The following is a 21,747-nucleotide window of genomic DNA, read 5'->3' on the forward strand; positions in this document are numbered from 1 at the left end:
TTAAACAAGATGCAGCATTTCTACCAAGGCTTACTGCCATTTTCATCAAAAGGATAAAGTGATTTAAGTGACAATGTTTATATTGATTTCCTCTTTCAATACCACTCCAAAGGCTCTTACCATAAAGAACAACTTCATTGTGGTTATATTTATTCATTCATTTATTTATGTTTTTACTATGTGTTCACTTCAGGATGTTAGAATGAAAGTTTCATTTCGTAACTTGGAATATGAACATTAACTGAGTGGCAAAGTACATACAGGAACTATATGCAGAAACTCTTGTGCATCCCTACTCTTCGAATATACACAATCGGTATGTTTTCTTTCAGCTAGTACAATTTTTCACTTCTGTAATTCTCTTAACTGCATTTTCACAAGTCATTAAAAGCTGGAGAAACTATGAAGAAGGATATGCAACCAAATTAACATTTTGGTGTTAAACAAAGGATTAATGATTAGTTTTATCAGTAGATCAGCAATATGGTACACCATAGCCTACTTCATATTGTCTTCAAATAATTTTGGTTAAGTAGGGAATGACCATTTGAATCTGTACTAATACTCAGAATGCAAAAACTAATACATGAAATTAATTTGGTAACCTGGTAATTAATCAAAGACTTTATATATAAATTCTTTGATTTTTATTACTATGACTCTAAAGATTTTTGTGTTTTCATTTTTGTTTTCTTTTTCCCTACAACCTGTCTTTGGAAATGGCAGACTGTTCAATTGCTCCATTGGGTTTATCTGTCAAGGTGGTGGTGGCAGGGGGCTGCAGGGATGGTCTCTGTGACAGACACCAAAGTCAAAGAGGAAGGAAGAGGTGCTCTGCGTCCCTGCAGCTCCTGGAGAAGCCCATGGTGAGGCAGGCTGTCCCTTTGCAGTCCATGGTGGACCAATTTGGAGCAGATTTCCACCTGTAGCCTATGAAGAACCCCACAGCAGAGCAAATGGATATTTCCTGAAGGAAGCTGTGACCCATGGAGCAGTGCCCATGCGAGATCAATTTTTCTGGCAGGAGCTGCGCCTAGTGGGAAACCTACAATAAAGAAGTCTTTCTTCCTGAAGGACTACACCCAGTTGAGAAGACACATTCTGGATAGTTTGTGAAGGACTGTACATGTGGGACCCCACACTAGAGCAAGGAAACTGTGAGAAAGAAGGAGTTGCAGAAAGGAACTCTTAGGGACTCATCACAACCCCCATTCCCATCCCTCTGCATTATTCACAGAGTGGATGAAGTAAAGTTAAAAATGTTGAGCCTGGGAAGAAGGCTAAGTGGGAGAGATCTGCTTGGGGGGAGGGGTGGGGGGGTGTGCGAGGTGGGTTGTTTATCGATTTCTCACAATTCTACTTTGTTTTAATTGAAAACTAATTAAATTTATCTTCTCCAAGCTGAGTCTGTTTTGTCATGGTGGTAATTGGCAAGAAAATGTTGTTTCTATATTTATCCTGACATTTCAATTTGCCATCTAATTTTGTCCCATATCCTGTTGAGGAGGAGGAGTGAGAGAACAACTGGGTGGACATCTAGAAGCCAGTCAAGGTCAACCCACCACAATTGTTTGTCTTAATTTTCATATTCACATTTTCAGAATGATTTATTTCCTTTCTCCTCACATGACTATAAAAGGTTAGCTTATTGTGTAGTAGAAATAGGATTGAAAAATCATGTTTGATACTCTCTTGATAAAAATTGATTCCGAATTTGTCATGATTTTTTCAGTTTTCGGACTAATTTCATATCCATGACCTCTGGTTTCCATCTGTTCTAAGGAGCTAACTGCTCTCCATTGCCACCATACAGCCATTTCTCATCTATAATTTACAGTACTCTCTGTAAAGAGAGAGGCTTAAATTTAACTTTGAGAGAGTGACCATGATGGATGACAACACCAGGACATACCCATGCTACTACTGCGCCTAAAAGGCCCAAGAAAGGTAGTGTAGTATGTTTAGCAGTTGAGCATGAGACTAATACAGAACCTGACATCAACGTCATACTAGTATATCCCTTGCTAGGAATGAAATTCATTTGGCTAAAAGTAGATATTTATTAGAATGATTCCTCTATTTTGAGGGTTTTGGTGCAGTTTGTGTCAGTGCTTGAGGTCAATTAATCTTGTTTGTGAGACCTCTGTTATCCATCTCCATCTGCTTAGCTATTCTCTCAGCCAGGGCTTCCAAGACCACTTTGCATCCTCTTCCTAAAGAGAATATTTAAATATTTCTTTTAAAATGAACACAAACTCTCCAAGATACTGAAATTGTTGGCTAGCTCTTGGTGATCTACTTTTAAGAGCACTGCTTGAAGATATCTCAGACAGATAATCTCACCGAAAACCGTGAATTCCTCTTGAAAGTCCTGGAGTACATATTTGATTACAGTCTGAAAGGTGTAGTGAGATGAAACTAAACTGCAATCTTGAAAGTGTTAGGGTACTCAAGAGGTGTTTATTCATATATGTTCTTGGCCTCTCTGTATTTTTCAAGCTGACCCGATCTTTTCTACTCTACACACAAGTTACCAACAAGGCCATGTAGACACACACACCAAGTATATATGTTTATGAGCAAAACCCAGAGATGCATCCCTCCACTTCTTGCATTTCTTGTTTCTGCATGTCCACAAAAGGACAGCTTGGCTTGTGGAAGGTCTACAACACATGTCTAGAGTACAGTCCAGAATGGCTGAGGGAGCTAGTGTTGGTTAACCTTGAGAAAAGGCGGCTGGCTGAGAGGAAAGGGTCTCAAGTTGTGCCAGGAGACATTTAGAGTGGACATTTAGAACACTTACTCCACCTAAAGGGTTGAGAAACAATGGAAGAGATTGTCCAGGAGAGTTGTGAGAGTGACCAGCCCCAGAAGAAATTAAAAGATTAGTTAATGTGTTGCTTAGGGACATGGTTTATTAGGGAACTTGACAGTGTTAGGTTAATGTTCAGACTAAGTGATTTTAGAGGTCTATTCCAAATTAATGATTCTATCATTCCATTGCTTTATTGTTTAATTCAACCATCTTCTGTAATAAAAACACTGTCATCACTTATGCTTTTGTGCCAGACACACATCACCTTCTTCAGCTGGATGCTGTAGTCCAGGTATGGTGCTGACATGTCTCTAAGGAGTTTGAGCTGATATGCTGACGTGTGTGCCTAGTGGTCTTGGAGTAAATGCGACAAGCTGTGACTGAGGCAGTGGAGGTGATGTGTCCTTGTAAATGCTGAGTACTGTCAGCCTTAATTTGAGGTGCATCAGTTTTATTCTTTCTGTTCTGCCTCCTTCTAGAGTGCAGAAAACAGGTGCTTCAGCTCCTTTCTTCAGCTCCATGCATTCTCTAGTTCAGGGACAGAAGGAATAATGCCTCATTATGTAGTGTACATTTCTGGGGCTTGGAGTCTGGTGTTAGAGAACACATGCAATATTGTTTTATTTCTCCCGTGCCTTTGGTGAAGCAGAGATTTCTATTGGACGCAACAGACAGAAGACCTATGACAGGCTCTTCCATGAGACAAGAAGCTGTTCACCTGTGCCTTATACATGCAAATTATTCCTACCTATACAGGCTGGAACTACTAAAGAAGACTAATATGCACTCCAGTTTAGAAGGAAGGGCTTTCTTCTCAGGGAGAGAATGTAAGAAGGAATTGAGGGTGCACTGAAAGAGGTCAGAAGTGTAGCTTTCTTTGACTGTGGCTTGCGATACAACCTTATTGAAAACATGACAGATTTCAAATGCTATTTCATGAAGGTATATATCTACAGAACCTTTAGTGAATATAGGAGTAAATAAGTTGTTCAGCACTTGACACGATGACCTTGTGAACGATAGCTACATCAGGAAATGCAGGCTAAAGATAGACACATGTTTAATAATGAATCTCACTCTTATGGTCTGTGTGGAACTAATAAGGAAATTAGGCCTGAGGAAGTCAGTGGCAGAAATATATTAATGTAAATTGCAGTCCAATATTTGTTTGATTCTTCATTCAAAAAGCGTAACTACAGGCAGTGCCTTCTCTGAAAATATGCCTCTATTTACCATGGGAAATTGGATTCTAGACTCACTGAAAGACCTGCAAGAAGGACCTTACTCTTCATGTCCCATATCCTTGTGGGAGCAAGCACACTAATACCCAAATGTCAGTTACAAAAATATTTTTATGGGTTTTTTTATGTACTCAATGATATTGCTGAGGGACACTTTTTACAGGTTGAAATGGTTTTCTTACAAACTCATTTAAGTTGTGACTGCGCATAGAAAGTATAAAAGTCTACTTGTTCCAACAAGCACTTTCAGTATTATACCTGTATCTTAAACCCCAGGAAACTGAAGGTTATATAAAAGGTGACATTTTTTTGGATGTAACATAAAATAATAATAATAATTTAAAAAACACATAGAATTTTACCACAAATAATTTCTGAATAAATATGCTTAAATCCTCAATGTGGCATGGCTGAATGCATTATGAGGAAAGATGAGCAAAAATAGATTTCTGACCCCACATTATTTTGACCTTTGTCAATGGCCTAGAAGAAATAAGGACACAGTCAATAATTTAAAGATGACAAAATTCTGTAATTGGTTAAATAATGAGCAGTACAAATCATTGCCACAAGAAGATATGGTTCATTTGGTAAACTAGGACAAGAAAAATATTCCTTTCAAAATGAAACAAGGCAAGCTATGCATAAAGAAAGACTATTTTAAGAAGAATTATACTAGAATGCAAATACTCTAAAAGACTAAGTAGATAATTAAACAGGAATTTGCAATAGTCTCCAATGGCATAAGTACAACAGGTAATTAATGAACTAGGAAAGAGGAGTAAAGAGGTGCCTGTTACAGAGATCCACACCTTGAGAAGGGTCTTAAAACACTGGAGAGATTTTAAAGCAGAAATAAAGCCATAGAATATGCTGGTATGGAAGAAATGCATCCGGATCCCAGACTCCAACACTTGGCACTCTGCAAAGACACCCCTAGAGTCACACCATGTTCCTGAGAACATTGTCCATACACTTCTTGAACTCTGTCAGGCCTGGTGCTCTCTGTGATCATTTCCCTGGGGAGCCTGTTCCAGGGCTCAACCACCTCATGAGTGAAAAAACTTTTCCTGAAATCTAACTTAAACCTCCTCTAACTCAGCTTCATGCTGTTTCCTTGGTCATAGAAGAGAAGAGATCAGTGCCTGCCCCTCTTCTTCCTGCAATGAGGTCTTCCCTCAGTCTCACCTTCTCTAGACAGAACAGACAAAGTGACCTCAACCCTCCCTTGCCCAGCTGTTGATGCTGTGCCTGATGATCCTCAGGACATGCTTGGCCCTCCTGGCTGCCACTGCTGACTCACGTTCCATTTGCCATCGATTAGGACCCCCAGGTCCCATGCCACAGTGCTGATCTCCAGCTTCATGTTCCTCAATCTATACACACAACCAGGGCTGACTTGGCCCAGGTACAGAATCTGGCACTTGCCCTTGTAAAACTTTGTATGGTTGGTAATTGCTCATCTCTCTTAATTGTCTAGCTCTGTCTGCAGGGCCTCTCTGCCCTCAAAGGAGTCGACAACTCCTCCCAATCCAGTGCTGTCATCAGGCTTAGTATTGCTTCAAGTCTCACATCCAGGTGGTTAATGAAGATGTTAAAGAGAGCTGGGCTGAGGGTGGAGCTCTGCAGAACCCAGCTAGTGACAGGTCACTGTTCTGATGTTACCCCATTCACTGTAACCATTTCTGCCTGACCCATGAGCCAGTTGTTCACATATCACTTAACACAGTTATCCAGCTGTGTGCTGGACATTTTGTTCAGAAGAATCTTGTGAGAGACAGTATCAAAAGCTTTGCAGAAATCCAAGAAAAATGCATCTACTATCTTTCCTAGATCAGCTTGGTGAGTTACTCTGTCATAGAAGGAAACCAGGTTCGACAAGCAGCACTTTACCCTAATGAACCCATGGTGGCTGTGACTTGGCCCTAAAATAATAATTCCTGTAGTTGAAAAAAACATATACAAACTCTCAGAAAAATCCTTAGTATTTTAAAATTGAGGCAACTTGTAAAAGTAATTTGATCACACCCTTTAAGTATTTGCACAGCTGTACTTATATCTTAGGTGTACTTGTATGCCTTTGTAGGGATTTTTGTTCTAGTAAAGGAGAAAGTTGTGTCACTATTCACTAGACAATTTGCTGGATGTGTTAATTTAATGCTCTGGCATTTAAATGACAGGATCAAGTTTTTGAAAAGGACATTGAGAATGTCCTGCCATGTGTAGAGACCTGAACTAACTGCTGGGCATCCCATAAGAGTACACAGTTTGTACCAGCATAGCAACTGGTTTTGAAGACATGGAACCTCTTTTCCATACTGGAGAAGGAGAGGAGGGAACTTGCAGCTTGGATGAGGATCACAGTTGTCTGCTTTTGTGATTATGACAGGGGCTGGTTCAGAGAAACAAACCAAACCAAGATGAAACCCAGAGTTCCAAAGGCAGAACAGAATTTTTAGTGTGCAACAGTTCTGTGGGTCTGGACTCGGGAAGAGGTCAGTTGCCATTTGGTCTGAAAAAGACGTAGACAAAAAACCTGAGTTACTGGAACATGATGAGAATTTAAAATTTGTATTTGAGGCAAGAAAACTATCAGATTTTGAGATCATGAAGAAAATCTAGTTCATCCCAAGTCTAACATAACTGCAAAAAATTAACATTACTTTTAAATGTATTATGATTGAAAATTACATTTTTAATAGAGAGTGTTGTCAATATTTGTATTTAAACATCTCACTGTAGCTTTCAGGAAATATTGTGTAATTTTAAAATGTTTGGAATCATTTTCAATCTCTTCATATTGACTGAAGTACTTCTTAAGCAAATGTTTGCATATGTAATTAGAAAACTGTATGCCTAAATATGTGCAGCAATTATATTTGCAGTACTGTACATTTTTGGACATTTATACCATTGAAATTAGTTGCCTCAAATATTTACACTTATTATTTCATTTTAAAATGTTATCAGAGACACTTCAGTTATACTAGAAATCTATGCTGTCTATGTTATTAGTTCATACACATATAGTATGACCTTTCCTTTTTTTTTACCCATCTGCTTTTACTTCATTTTACTCTGAAGTCAGGGTAATTAAAAAATTCATAATATTTCATTTTATAACAGATTTTTTGCATGTGTGTGGGATGATGAGGAAAAACTCCATCGCTTTGAGTGACATATCTTTTATTTCTGTTTCAAAAGCACTCTACTCACATGTTCAAAGACTAATCTGAATTCCAGGAATGATTTAGCTTCAAGGTGTGCACAGCTGCCTTCCATGTCATGACTAACAATCATGTTAGTAAAAAAGTATATTGATATATAACTTGGAAAACATTTGTGAGTTTCTCAATCTAACCAAAGAATGTCTTTTATTTTCTAAAGTTCTACGAAATTCTTATGTGTTTCTCAATTAATTATTGCAACTTTGAAACGTACTGTTTTGGAAGAATAGGCTTGGGTATATTGTTAAGTACAACAAAATTGGAGTTTTTCAAATTTGTGTATCTAATGAATTGCAAAGTTACTTTGATGAAGTAATGATTTTGCTCTGATCCCATGTTCATTAAATATAAAATATGAGAGTTCTTCATGCTGAACTGTTTTTTGTTTTACTGGCTGAAGTACCTTTGGCTGTTGAGCAGGGCTCACAGGGCATATTTTCTGTTTGCACTTTGACCATTCAAGCTTCAAACACAACTGCTAAAATTTATAACAGATCCCAAATCAATGACAAAGTTACACCTTTTACAAACCCTAATTGTGTGCATAAATACACAGTTTAAAGTTTCATTTTTAATATGTCATTTATTGACTTAATCAGTTATTAGCTTTTTTAATAGTAATTGAAAAGTGGTTCTAAAATTTATATTTTGATAGTGTGGTTCTTTGCCAAATATGGCTAAAACTGAGAATTAAGACAAAACTCAGCATTGCTTAGGTGGTGACTCAATATGAGTGAAATATTAAAGGAACACAAGGTCAATGTCTCTTCACTTTGATAAGTGCTTTGATGAAAAACTCAGACAAAAATATGTGTGGATGTATTTGTGCTTTCAAAGCAAATGAATTGAACAGAGTGAAAAAAGAAAATTTTCTTCCCAAGGGAAAAAAGGCTATCTGTACATCTGCAGTTTGAGATGAAAGGTAGCACAAGGACAATAGCACTTTCATTGGTGGTGCTCTTCTCCCATTATAGCTTGGCCCCACAATGCTTCATTTATCAGGAATGTATTATGGGAGACAGTTTAAAAATATCCAAGTGATAGATATTCTTTTCCTGTTGTATTTAGAATAAATGGCTTACTGTAACACTGGAATTGCAGAAGAATTTAGTTCAGAACTTCTGGGAAAATGAACTTAATAAGCCCTTAAAGCAGTCATCTATTTCTAAGTCTTTTCAGTGTTTTTGTTAAAAGACTAAGCCTATTTCAAAAATCATTGTCCATATTTTTTCTAACATTTTTGAGGTATGAGTGAAAAATGCACATTTTCCTCATTGCTGGTCCATTTTTCAGACCTTTGTGTGTATTACAAATCTCATTTCCAGAGTAGGAAGTCTATAGTTTTATCTGCTGAACACAAGTATTTGCAGACTGTGTCTCATTAATTATACATCGTGATAAAGAATTAGTTTTACAAATTACTTGTGATACCTTTATGATGATTTCTGCTGCATTTAAAAGTGTGTTTTCTTAGTTAAACCATAAAAACTAAGATACATGTACCAACACAGCAGTGTAGGAATATTCTGGGGAGAAATCAGCTGTAATATTTAACAGTATGTACCTCTATGAAGATATATATCTCTCTGCCACTTCAAAATTTACTGTGTATCTCATTTGAAAGTGAAATCATGAGACAGAGGCTGACATTAAAGGTACACACTGTAGTGCTGGGAGCTGAGGGTACCCCGTTAAGGCTGGTCCCACAACAGCAGGCTCAGGCTGAAGGGTGCCAACAAGGCTTGGCCTGTCAGCGACAAGGCTTTACCTCAGACATAAGGAAAAGGCAGCTCAGACCAGAGAGAAAAAGTAGTCTGTTTTCCTTCAGTTCACCCATCAGTCAATAGGGGATGAGTCCATAGAGAAGAATGGGTAAGACAGGGATTCCTTATGCACATTTCTCAGTGTCCCTTTTGAAAGCTAGCCCACCATATCTCCTGGACTGGAGAGTTATTGAAATTTCTATCTTATTGTTATTCTCTATGCCTAGTTTTAATGCACAGCAAGGACTAGCTGATTTACTGTTTTCCTGAAGAACCCATGCACTTTGCTACCCTTCCAGAAAGGATTTAAGCTCCTTTACTGAGCAGGCAACCAAAGCACTGGGAACTATGAGTCAAAATGCACAGCAGCTACAGGGATCTGAACAAGGTGGGAGTAGGCCTCTGCTGGAGGGTGATTGGACATTGTGGGACAAAGTACCAGGGAGAGAGGCAGGCTGAAGTCAGTAGAAACACTAAAGAAGCTGATGTCGAAGGCAGCAGAAAAATCAGAGAAAAATTTTGGCATGACTTAAAGGCAGGGTTTGCACGGAGAGAGTTGTCAGGGGAAAAGCATGGAGATGTTAGAATTCAGCAACATGAGGGGCAATGGGTTGGTCTCCCTTCTCCATTAAGAAACAGTGCTTGGCCACAGATGGCTAAGGTTTGAGATCCCTGGCAGTGCTGGTGACTGCTTAGGTGATTGGTCATCTCAGGACCCAGTTGCAACAGCTCAGTCTAGAGAAGACCTTATATTTATGGCATACTGGCTCATCTGACTTGCTTTTATTGAAGGAGAGAGCACTTGACTTAATAGTTATGCCAGCAGGTCCTCAAGTCACTAGCCCCAGCAAATAGTGCAGATAAACAGCTGGGAACAAGGCAGGCCTGGCAGTGTCTTCACTTGGCTCTGCTGCAGTAAGGTCAGGATGTGTGACCACAGCCTCAATGTGGTGGTCAGACACTCTGGTCAATACTGTCAAAGACGCTTTGTTATTTTGGTGCCCATGTGCTAAATTGTGAGAAAGCACTATGGCAGGTTTTTCTTCTTTACTTGATTCTTGAGAAATTTTTCTGTGATTATGTTAAAAAATAAGCTTCACTTCTCTTTATTGAGAAGATCCAGTATAAATTATTGGTAAGTTCCTGCAGTTTTTCTAAAGGAGCCTGAAGTTTGCTGAATGTCATCACCTCATCATCGTCACCTGCTAGAAGCTTTCACCTCCCTTTCGATGGAAGTTTGTCCTCTCTGGTTACTCTTCTCCGTGGTGGGGAAGGTGATGACCTCTTCATGTGACTGTTGCGCTCCCTCTGTCACACGCAGGGCTCTGCATTACTACTGTGGAGGCACCCAATATAAGTTTTCCTCTTCTCAGCTTTCTGGGTGTGTCATGTTTTTGTTCAGTGAACACACCTACCATGTCCCTACCATTCTGGCTTCCCTTTTCTTTCGGCGTGTGTGCATTTCCCCCCACAGCCTCAACTTATTCTGTTCACATCCCTTTCAGGATTATGTGGTCCTGGAGCTGCGATGACTCAGAGAGTCACTCTGGACAGATGGAATTGCAGCAGAGCTGAGCACAACAGGGGGGAGGAAAGAGAACTTAGGCAAGGCGTGATGCTGCGCTCTGGGGCTGGGAGACTTCCTGGCAGCCTTACAGGCCACCAGGGCAGCTCTGGGACTTGTCTGTGTTTCTTTTGATTCTGGCTAAGCACTTTCTCCCAGTGAAGTCATCTCTGATGGCTTTCTGCAGTCATCAGAGAAAAAAAAAAAAAACTGAGGGTATTTTTTTCATTTGGAAAAAGAAAAAAAAAACAAAAACAAAATAAAAGGAGATAGATTTAGGCATATTTTCACCAAATTACATAATTCCTCAAAGAAGGCTCTAGGAAATTGTTATCTATAATGATGAAATAATAGGAACAGAAAGACTTGTGGTGAGCTGATTGTGAACTCTCTGTTGGTTAGAGTGGTACCCTATAGGTTTCAGATTGGGAGGAACTTTACCCTCCCAGAGAGAAACAAGGGGCATTCCAAAGTTTTTATTTTTTGCTACTTGCTGCAGGTTATACTTGATGATACGCAGAAGAAACTGTTGGGTGGCCAAATAAAGGTTTAGATACATAAAGCTAATGTAATATGGTTCAGATATATAAAGATTCTGAAAAAGAAATGATCATTCTCATGGCTTTATTGAAGGTAAAAAGTCTTCAATATATGAAAAGGTTTGATTTTCAAACTTGTATGACTTGTAGTTTTAATCATAGCACTGTAATACTTTTTATGTGGGTTTGTTTTAATACTGTCTGAAGCACGTACACTGAAAATGTGGACCTTCTGTAGGAATGAGGCTGTTTCTTCCTTTTATTACAAAACTTCTGTTGGTTCCAGATTTATGGATCAGTGTTGTTTTCTTGTGTCGGATTTACTTGCAGTCAGGCTACTCGTCTGGTCTTCTTTTCCTATCAATGGAAGGTAATATAATTTGCTCAAGTATGAGTCATGTCCTTCAGCAGATTTCTAAGGCAGGTCAGATGAATCATTTTTCTTGGTACCTATTTCTCCCTGCTGACAATAAAGGGAATCTGACAGAGCAGGTCTGATATCCCATACATGTTGTAAGTGTCTAAAGCTACTTGAGATGAAACCCACTTCCAGTGTTTGTGGAAAATGTACACAATCTATAAACACAAATTGGCTTCTGGGTGAAATGGAAGCTATGGGTACCTAACCTTCCAGCAGAGGTCTGTCCCTCAGTGAGGGAGTCCACGTAATCACGTTGCCTACAGTCGCGACTTCTGTCTCTTCAATAGGTTTGTTGTGTACCAACCAATGCCCTATGCAAAAAGACTTCCTGCTATGTTTCAGAGGAAATTAAAAAAAGTATTTAGCCTGATGAATTTGACCAAGTGTATGGCACTTTTCCAGCAAAACTTCTCATGCCTATTTTATTTAATTGGAAAATCCTGGCCTGTTTTATTTGGGGCATTTGCTAACATGTAGGAGCAGTAGCAGTAACATCTGACTTAGATGTCCAGATCTTTGAATAGCTGAACTTGGGGCACCTGCATGGTAACTAATCAATGCAAAGAATTGTGTTGTGGGCTTAATTAGCAGTAACAGACCATTCAGTAATGTTAGTGCACACACACATAGTCAAAAGGAGTAATTAATCTGACCTGCAGCTTCCTCTATTATTTATTATTAAACATTTGAGAATACAAAAAATTCATATTGGGCTAATAAGACACAGCCCTCTAAAATGAAAATATGGACTACATTAACTGAAGACCAAAACTGTAAGACTTGGACCATTCCTGTTTAATCTTCATCAATATTGGTTCCTAAAGAAAATGTGAACTAACTGCCAAAAGAACTAGATATTTTCTAAAAGTCACAGTCTTTGGTGTTCCTACTAGCAATTAAGACATTCTGTTACCAACTCCATTCACAATTATAATTTTGCAGTCAGAATTGTTGCATTTTTTCCCACATTATAATTTATAATAATTTTCATAGATTTGTTCTGCACCTAGACCTTCCTTAAGAAAATAAGAATATATTCAGTGGCTTGTATAACCCAAAGTTAATCATGAAAGAATTTGGAAAAGGGCCTTCCATGGGATCACTCAGGTTGGAAATGATCTCAGATAGGCATCTGCTCTAACATCCTGCTCAGAGTTAATAGTGAATTCAGCACTTAGACCAGGTTGCTCAGGGCTTTGTTGGGTCAGGTGTTTAAAGTCTGCATGGCAAAAACTCCACAACTTCCTGGGCAGCCTGTTCCAGTGCTTTGCTGTCCTCAGAGTGATCCCAGGACAATTTATTCCAGTTGGAACTTCTCCTCTTTTAGTCTGGGACTGTTGTTTCTCATTCATCTACCATGCCCCAACATAACACAAATTTAAATTCTTGCTAACTTCCCTGTGGATATGGGCAGACTGCTGTAAGGTGTTCCCAAAGCCATCACGTCTGTAGGTTGAACAACCTCTCTCCTGCAGCTTCTGCTCAGAGGGCAGGTGTGCCAGCCCTGACCATCCTCTTGGCCTTCACTTAATTCACTCCAGTTTACCAATGTCTTGCACTGGAAACCAAAACTAAAAGTATTCAAAATGTGATCTAAGATAAAGGTGAGTAATCATTTTCCTTTGTAAATCAGCTGCAATTTTGTTAAAGCCCAGCATGCCAGGACAGTGCTGACTCATGCTTAGACACAAACATACATTGATGTAATACCAGACCATTTTTCTGCACCTCAAGAATTTTCAGGCAAACACTAGTTTTGAGCTAAAAATAGCATCTTTGCCTAGACAATCTTGGAATTTTTTTTTGAAAAAATATGTCAAAACTATCTGGCTGTCTGACTTCAGCCCCAATAAATCAGATGGTTTCACAGCAAGCAAATCTAGAGTATAGCACACATACCAAGTTTATGTTTACTATGCAAACATCAAATGACTTTGATTCCTCCACTTTTTCCTTAGCTGAAGGTCTATATTTAAGAAAATCTTGCCTAAACAAAAAAAAACCAAAACAACAAAATGATGAAAAGGGTGGATTGGTTGGTCGGGTAAAAACCTGAGGAAGAAGACCTTGAGAAGGTAGGGGAGCCTTTTCTCTTTGTCCCTCTCTTCTCCTTCAGTACAAAGAATCATTGGTAAGAAGGTAAGAGCCTTGCCCCTCTCCTCAAGTACCAAGCGCCACTTAGAAATGGAAGGTAAGAACCTTGCCCCTCTCCTCTCAAGTACCTGGAGCCATTTGGAAATGGAAGGTAAGAGAGACAAGGTAAGAACCTTGCCCCTCTCCTCTCTTCTCCTCGAGTATGAAGAGCCATTTGGAAATGGGAAGTAAGAACCTTGCCCCTCTCCTTTCCTTGGGTATGAAGAGCTATTTGGAAATGGAAGAGAAGAATCTTCCTCTTCTGTCGTCCTCTGCCCTCTCCTGTACAGAGATCCTCCTCTCTTCTACAGTATGTGGAGGCTCCTCCTCTCCTTTCCAGAGCCGTTTGGGAATTGGAGTTAAGTGCCTCGCTTCGCTGCCATTTGGGCATGGAAGTTAAAATCTTGCTCCACTCTTCTCTGGGAATGGAAGTTAAGTAACTTGCACTTCTTAGGTTTTTGCTTTCATAGCCAAACGTATGCAAGGTATTCCTTAAAAAAATTCAGCTCTCACCTTATAAGAGGGTCCATGTATAAATACCATATTTTTGTAAAGCCTGCAGCTTGGGAAGCTTTGGCTGAACACAAACCATACATTAATTTATGTGGCTGGGAATCAAAACCCAATAGACACATCTGTACCACATGTGGTAGTGGGGTTTTACACAGTCTTTTCCCATCTTTCTAGTACCTTTTCTGAGCAAGAGATAATTTCTACCTGTTATTTTAACAAAAACTCTAACAGTCAGTCACAGCTCTTAAATTGCAGAAAATAGTTGAACTTTATACTCCCCTTGAACCACCTAGATAAATTTAACGAAGGCATTAAATCAGGAGATGTGTATCCTGTTTCTTCCCCCTTCTTCAGATTTTGATGTTACTTGATCAGTAAGCTTATAAATGTCAGAACATTAAATGGCAGTACCGTTTTTTCTAGCTTCAACAAGGAACTCTGGGTTTAAATCTGCTTGATATTGTGAAACTGGGATAATTTAAGTTTTCTGTATCATAATATTGAAATCTAAATAAAATAAATGCAGTAAGTGTGTTTGCTGGCATTTGAGATAATTAAAAGCACTTTCCAAAATAACACATCTTGTTCAAATGCCACCTAAAAAACAATACTTGGAATATAATTTTTTGGCTATTTGAAGCACAAGTAGCTATAAAGTCTTTGGGATTTCCCCAACAATGCGATTTCACATTCTAACTTGATGCTCTGATTTCTTGCAAGAGCATCTGTCTTATAAACTGTGCTGTCTATGCTAATTTATGCACTATTTGACTAAATAGATCCCATCAATAAAACAGAGGAAAATATTTACATCTTTTGCTCCAGTGCAATTGTCTTTTTTTTTTTTTATTTTTTACCAAAGAACTCTCATAGGCATAGGATTTGCAATTATTCAAATAAATATTAGTACAGATAATCCTCAGCCAGGTTGGAGACTCACTCTTGTAGATGCTACGCAAACATCCAGTGTGTGCCAGGCTGTGCCTCAGAGCAATCATTGTTTGAAAATACAAGATGTAAGAGGTGGGTGACAAACAAGAAGAGAAGTGAAGTAACTCTTAGAGTAGAAGGCTTTAGTACAACTAATTAGTTGTGCAACTGAAAGCTCATTGGTGACAGCAATAAAGAAATGTTTTGAGAGAGACTTAAAACTCAGTATCTCCTTCTGTATGAGTTTCCCAATAATATACACAAACCTGCCGTCAGCAATACTTTAGCAGAAATTATCAATTTTTTTACAATAACAAAGCAGTGTGATCTATCCTGCTAAGTAACCAGCCTTTGGATGACTCATAAAGCTTTTCTAAGCATGGGCTGTAAAATAAAAATGAAATATTAGTTTAATAACACTAGACCAATGGTTTAATGCGCTTACAGTTTTTAAAGAACCTAAGCATCAAGAGCTTATATTAAATTCTATTTTCTTCTGTACAAATTAATGAAAAGAGTTTCTCTGCTTCCGGACATTTTTGGAGTATCAGATGATATGAAGCTAGAAAGTGTAAGAATATTGCATGGCCACTGACCTGGGAATCAAGGTTTTGTTATGCTGTCTTAAAGAGATATTGTGCTATAGTTAGTAATGGTTGTTAGAAGAGGTCCTGAATGGTATGATAGAGTAGCAATTTGCCAACAGCAAGTTAGACTAAAATTCCTCATGTTTCTTTATAGAAATATAGACTGAAGAATATGCATGGTAAAAATAATTTGCATCACCATAAATTCCTATTTCCATGCCATGGCCTAGAGTACCTAAAGAGTTGACATTTATCAGCCTTCATAAATGAAGTTATTCTAGTGCTGCTTATTTCAAAACAAAACAAGTAAAAAAAAAAACAAACCACAAAACAAATGAAAAAAAATACCACCTGTTCTGTATTAGACTTGCCATGTAATACAGAAGTAAGCTCAACTATTTGATCCCATACAAGTAAAAAGGATGAAACCCCTTTAAGTGTCACTGTGTGTTCATCCATTTAGTCTTTCTAGATAGATATATTATGGCACCCTTCTGAGTGAGTACAAGGTGAAGCATTCAGCACTATGAAAGTGTTTGAATAACCTGCATTGTATGAACTCACTGTACAGAAATAAATTTTATAAATTTCACATACTTGAATCCACACTAACCAAAACCTTTACCTATCACTAGTAAACAATGAATCTCTTTTCTATGATTTATATCATTGTTTGCCAAAGCTATGTTAGATGACTTCTTGAAAAGAGGTTTCTTAAATGTCTTATAAATAAATATTTTGAGCTTATACCATGTATTATTTTTTTCATATGCATGTGTATTTTCTCCTTAAACTAAAAAAAAAATTGCATCATTTAAACTATTAAATGTCACTTCAGTGCAGTCTTTTGTCTGCACTGTAGTATGTCAATCAAATCCAGAATTCCCCAGCTATATTTCTGCCTATGAGCTGAAAACAGAATGATCAGATAATCAAATTTACAGTACTGTGAATGAGTGAGTTCTAAATAGAGCCTTACCGTAAAACTCAAGAGCAAGGTGAGGTTCTGCCCCTTTTTGTTCCCCTCTCCTGTCTCCATTCATCCAGAGTCTTAGAGAAGGGATTTTCCTGCCAATTCTTTTCCAGATGGTGAAGAGGCTGATGACTAGCTCTTCTTACAGTCTGCAACCTTATCAGAGTGGATATTATTTGAGTGTTACTCTTATCTTCTTCAAAGAAAAAGACAACATTCAACTTTATTTCTAAGAAGATACTTTGACTTTGGGGATATGCTTCTCCTTTTCCTTTCTAATGGGCAGAACTGAATCTAGACCAGATGGAATTCAACTTTTGTCATGCTCTGTGAAGTTATCATTTGCATAAGAAAGAATAAAAAATAATAATTACATATTATTTTTGGTACTGTTCGCTTTTCTGTGGCACTGATACTTTGGAGAAAACTATAAAACTTGTTTCCAGAGATAAGTGTGCCTGAAAATATGTATGAAATGTTTGTCTAAAGGAAGGCAAAATAATTCTGCAGCTTCAAGTATTCTTCTTTTCATAACTTCTATGTTATTCTATTAGCTTGTCACATCATGACATCTGAGTAATTCCTGAATATTTTAATAGTTGGAATTAAATAGAAAACTAGAGCTGTAGTCACACTGCCTTACAGGTTGCAGCAGCCTGTGATGTTCCTTAGAAAAAAAAAAAATTGAAAATGTATCCAAGCAGAGAAGAGGTAAGAAACAGAGAGCTACTTAGGGAAAGCTACAAAGAAGGGTATGAATATGTTTATCTCAACATTATATCAATTTTCAATAGCACATATATTTAATGCTTATATCCTATATTGCTAGTACCAAATAGACAAATGTATGTAGAGTATCTGTCCATGTATTTGAGTTAAAAATTGCTTATTGTTCTATTAGCAAGTAGATTCATTTTACTCTGGAATTCCTGGCACTGCTATAAAAGTATCCAAGATATCAGCAGATCTCCTTCTGAGAGAAAATAGTATCTTTTCAGGCTCCATTAGTGTGACATTTTTAAACTCATTATGTTCAGTAGGATTCTGAATGAGAACATGTGGTTTTAACATATGATGTTCAATATCTGGCAAAGATAATATATACATAGACTATATGCCTCTGTGAAAAGAGGGGGATTTACAGTTTTTTTCATACTTTAATGACCTGAGATTGTGCATGATTATAGTAAGGTTTTGCTTCTCTTCTTTTCCTCTGCTGAAATTAAAATTATATTATGCATCCCCTAGAAAACCTCACAGATCAGGGCAGAGATATAACAATCAAAGTCTACAGAGAGAGTTTCCTGTAGTATGACGTAGAAATTAGTGTAAACCCATGTGATAAGATTTACTTATCACGATGATAAGTAAACAGAATTTTGAAGCATGTTTTGGGCTTTTTTTTTCACATGATGCCATACAAGAGGAAATCAATGTCTCAAAGGGTGAAACCCATGGGTGCTTGGGTTTGGTTTTGGTTTCTAAAAGGAATAGAGCCTATGCTAAACACTGTGGTGTCTATTTTGACAAGATTGTTTTCTGAATATATTTTTTATTCTAAAAAGATGTATGGATGTATTGAAGTCTGATTTGATGCTTTAAATGAGAAGATTTTGTTAAGTATTTTAAATAAGTGAAACACAGCTTCAACCTCAAAATGAAGCATAAGAGCAGCAGAGGCAGTAATGATGAGTTATAGTGGACTGCAACTTGCTAGTATCAGAAATATTTCCTGTGTCATGATGATAGATTCATAGATAGATTCTCTGCACTCTTTTTCAGATGTAGAAATGTGGCCCTTGTTATTATAAAGCTCTTGGCCAAGTGACAGATTTCTACTTTATTTCATTTTATTTTTTTATTGTATTTAATTTATTATTTTAACTATTCCAAACAAGTACATTTATTTACCAATTTGATAATTGTCTATTCCTTCAAAAGCAATTGGAAGTTAAGCTCTTGATGTCATAGTAACTGGAGGATTAAGATTTATGTTCTGAAAACAATTCACAATAAATACTGCTATTTCTAAAGTTGCTACGCATCTATAGGTTTAGTGAACTCTTGAACTCTCCTTGAGTTCTAAAATATTAAGTTCCCTCTTTGAACATAGTGTCAAACTGTACCAAGGAAACAGAAATCTTCCTGAACCCCCCCTTGACCTGTGGAATTTGTCCTTCAGGATAAGTATGAAATTCTCAAAAAGTCATAAGGGGACAGTAAAGGGAAAAAAGAAAAATAAAAAAAAAAAGGAAAGGAGGAAAGGACAGCACCACAAGATGTAGGAGTATATTTATCTCTAAAGCATACAATGAAAGAAAGATGTGCTGCCTGCTGTAAATATATTAATCGCTTCTGTTCTCCCATTCTTGCAGTGAATTTGAAGGTCATTTGAGAGTCCTTGTCTTCACTGGAAATGAGGTCCCAAAGTCTTCTTGAAGTACAGTTTCTGATCCCAAGAGAAAATTCCATATTTTCAAATGAAACAGTAGGTGAATGTGCAGCTTACTTACTGCATCTGCCACAGCATGGCATTTTGGGAGTTCATTGCTGTAAACAAAGAGAAATAAAACTGTAGCTCCTGCACACAGTGTTCCTAGCACCTCCAGATCAGCTTGTGGTGTTTTTTCTGACTACAAAAAGCACTGTTTCTTGTCCTGAAAGTTTTCTTCCTTACTTCTCATACACTACAAATGCAAAGCCATGAAATTCAGCTGCAATTGCTTGGAGCAAGGAGAAAACCTGATTATTTTACACCCTTAATGCCACTCACTGGGTTACGGGGGTCCCCAGCCGAGCTGCATAGAAGCCGGATAGCCCAGTCCTGTACGGAGCTGCCTGTCCGAGTTCCCAAGCAGCTCTCAGCCGCAGGCTACCTTAGCAAGCTTCAGTGCTATCAGCTCTTTAGTGATTATCAGCTCATTTGTGATTTCAGCTCTTAGCTTGCTAGGTGCCGCAGGCAGACGCAAGGCGAGAGAGGAGAAAAGCCATGTGGGGTTCCACAGGGAAGTCTTTATTGATCTTCTGCAAAGGTTCTCAGTGATAGCTCTTCTGCCAAGCTGGGCAGAAGTAGGGGTTTATATAGGGTATGGGGGGATTGGAAATTGTCCAATAGTAAGGGTTAAAGGAAAGTGACCTATAGTCTTACAGAGAGATAAGCAAGGGTCTGAAGGCGGAAGAGAGGGGCTTCTAAGGTCCCGTCATCGTGACTTGGCATTTCCTATCTTAGGCTGCTGAACGCCAGGGAGGCTTTGCAGGACCTGGGCCTGCTTCACACCCTTTTTTGTTGAAAAATTTGTATTTTAGCAGGAAAAGAACCCAACATTCATGTGCAGTGTTAGCATACCGATGTATATCATTCTACCAGAAGAAACAGATGGCAAACAATATTTTTAATCAGGTAAAAGTTATCTGTTAAAGAAATGCAGATAGATCTGGGATAGTGAGGCTTCTAATAAGAATGCTATTAATGAGAGCTTTATATTTTTATACCACTGTGATCTTGATCAGCATAGTTATTCTTACAGCATATCTACTGATATAGTATGTAATAAATATAAACTGATTAATATGAGACAGTAGGTCTTGGGTGATTGTTTACCGCACATCTAATAGTTAAAGTTATAGTTAATATTTTCTAGAATTCCTTTCAGCCCCCCCCCACCCCCCCAATCATTTCCATTGATGATATTCCTTTGCCAGTAGCTAACCAGGAAACAAACTACAAAACCAACAAACCAAACCAAAAAAATTACAGAACCTTAGGTTTTCTTTTTTTAATTTGGTTTATTAAGGATTAAAATAATCTAAATATACATTTCCTAGAATAAATATTTAATTGGAAGTTAAAAATAGGCTTAAATATCTGTCCTCCTTTATCATCGCTCCTAAAACACATGTCATTTTTATGTCATCCTTCTACTTATTAAAAAAAATACTTCCATGGTGCATCAAACACAGCGTGTGCAAGTTTGACATGGATGGAAAATAAAACCACAAACTGTTCACACTGTTGGTAATGTAAAATAGACTAAATGATTGCTGAGGAAAGTTATAAAATATTTTAAATATTGTTGAAGTACAGAACGTTATGAGATTTTTAAATCAAAGTTGGTTCTTTTTCATCTTTCCCTCTCTTGCTCATCTCAACCAATAGAGCACACATAAAAAAAAAAGATATTTATTTTGCTAGGAGTTTTTAAAAAATAGCAAAATTCACTCTGTTTATAATTTTTTGACCCTTCATTTTATTTAATTTTTATCAAATAGTTCTTTAAATGTTAGTGGGAGGGGGGTCATTATTCTTTTGGTTAGCTTTCTTTTATTTGCCTGTAAGATTTGAAACAAATTTCTTTGTAGGAGCTGTATTTACGTAGTTTTTTTAGTTCTAAACTCTCTGTGAAGATACATTATTTTTAATGTTTCTCCAAATAGTCACCCATCAGTTTGGAATGACAGGTAAAATGTAAGGCTTATCTGTGGTTTGCTTCTGGGTTTTTCTGTTGAATCTAGCTGAGTAAATCTATTAGTTAAAAATATTTCATAGAGTCCAGACATCTCAGTGTTATCAAAGCTATACAAGAGGTAGCCCGTGCTGAGATACTGTAATAGAAAGCTGTATATGTCTCTTTTTTTGCCTGGAAGGCTTTGTTCAAATTATAGTAAAATTTGACAGGGTATGAAAAAATCCCATTTCCATAAGATAAATAATAATTTTATATTAGATTTATGAAGACTTTATTTATGTAAATAGATGACATTTTAAAATAGGCTATTACTAATTTGTGCAGCAAGGAAAAGGTGCTTTATGCTACTCTATATTTGTGAACTATTGCATAAATCATAGAGACCGTCAGTACATAGGTACATCAGACCATATTCATTTATGTTTAACCAAGAAAGAGTTGCAATCCTATTTTGTTTTGGACTTCCATTTTTTTTTATAGTGCAACATTACTGGTAGATAGGCCGATAGTCAATAACAGAAATTAAAAATGAAAAAGGATCAGAGCAGAATAGCTTCAAATATTTTCAGGGTAGC

Source organism: Motacilla alba, chromosome 2 (assembly GCF_015832195.1).
Source record: "Motacilla alba alba isolate MOTALB_02 chromosome 2, Motacilla_alba_V1.0_pri, whole genome shotgun sequence".
In the NCBI taxonomy this organism is placed as follows: Eukaryota; Metazoa; Chordata; class Aves; order Passeriformes; family Motacillidae; genus Motacilla; species Motacilla alba.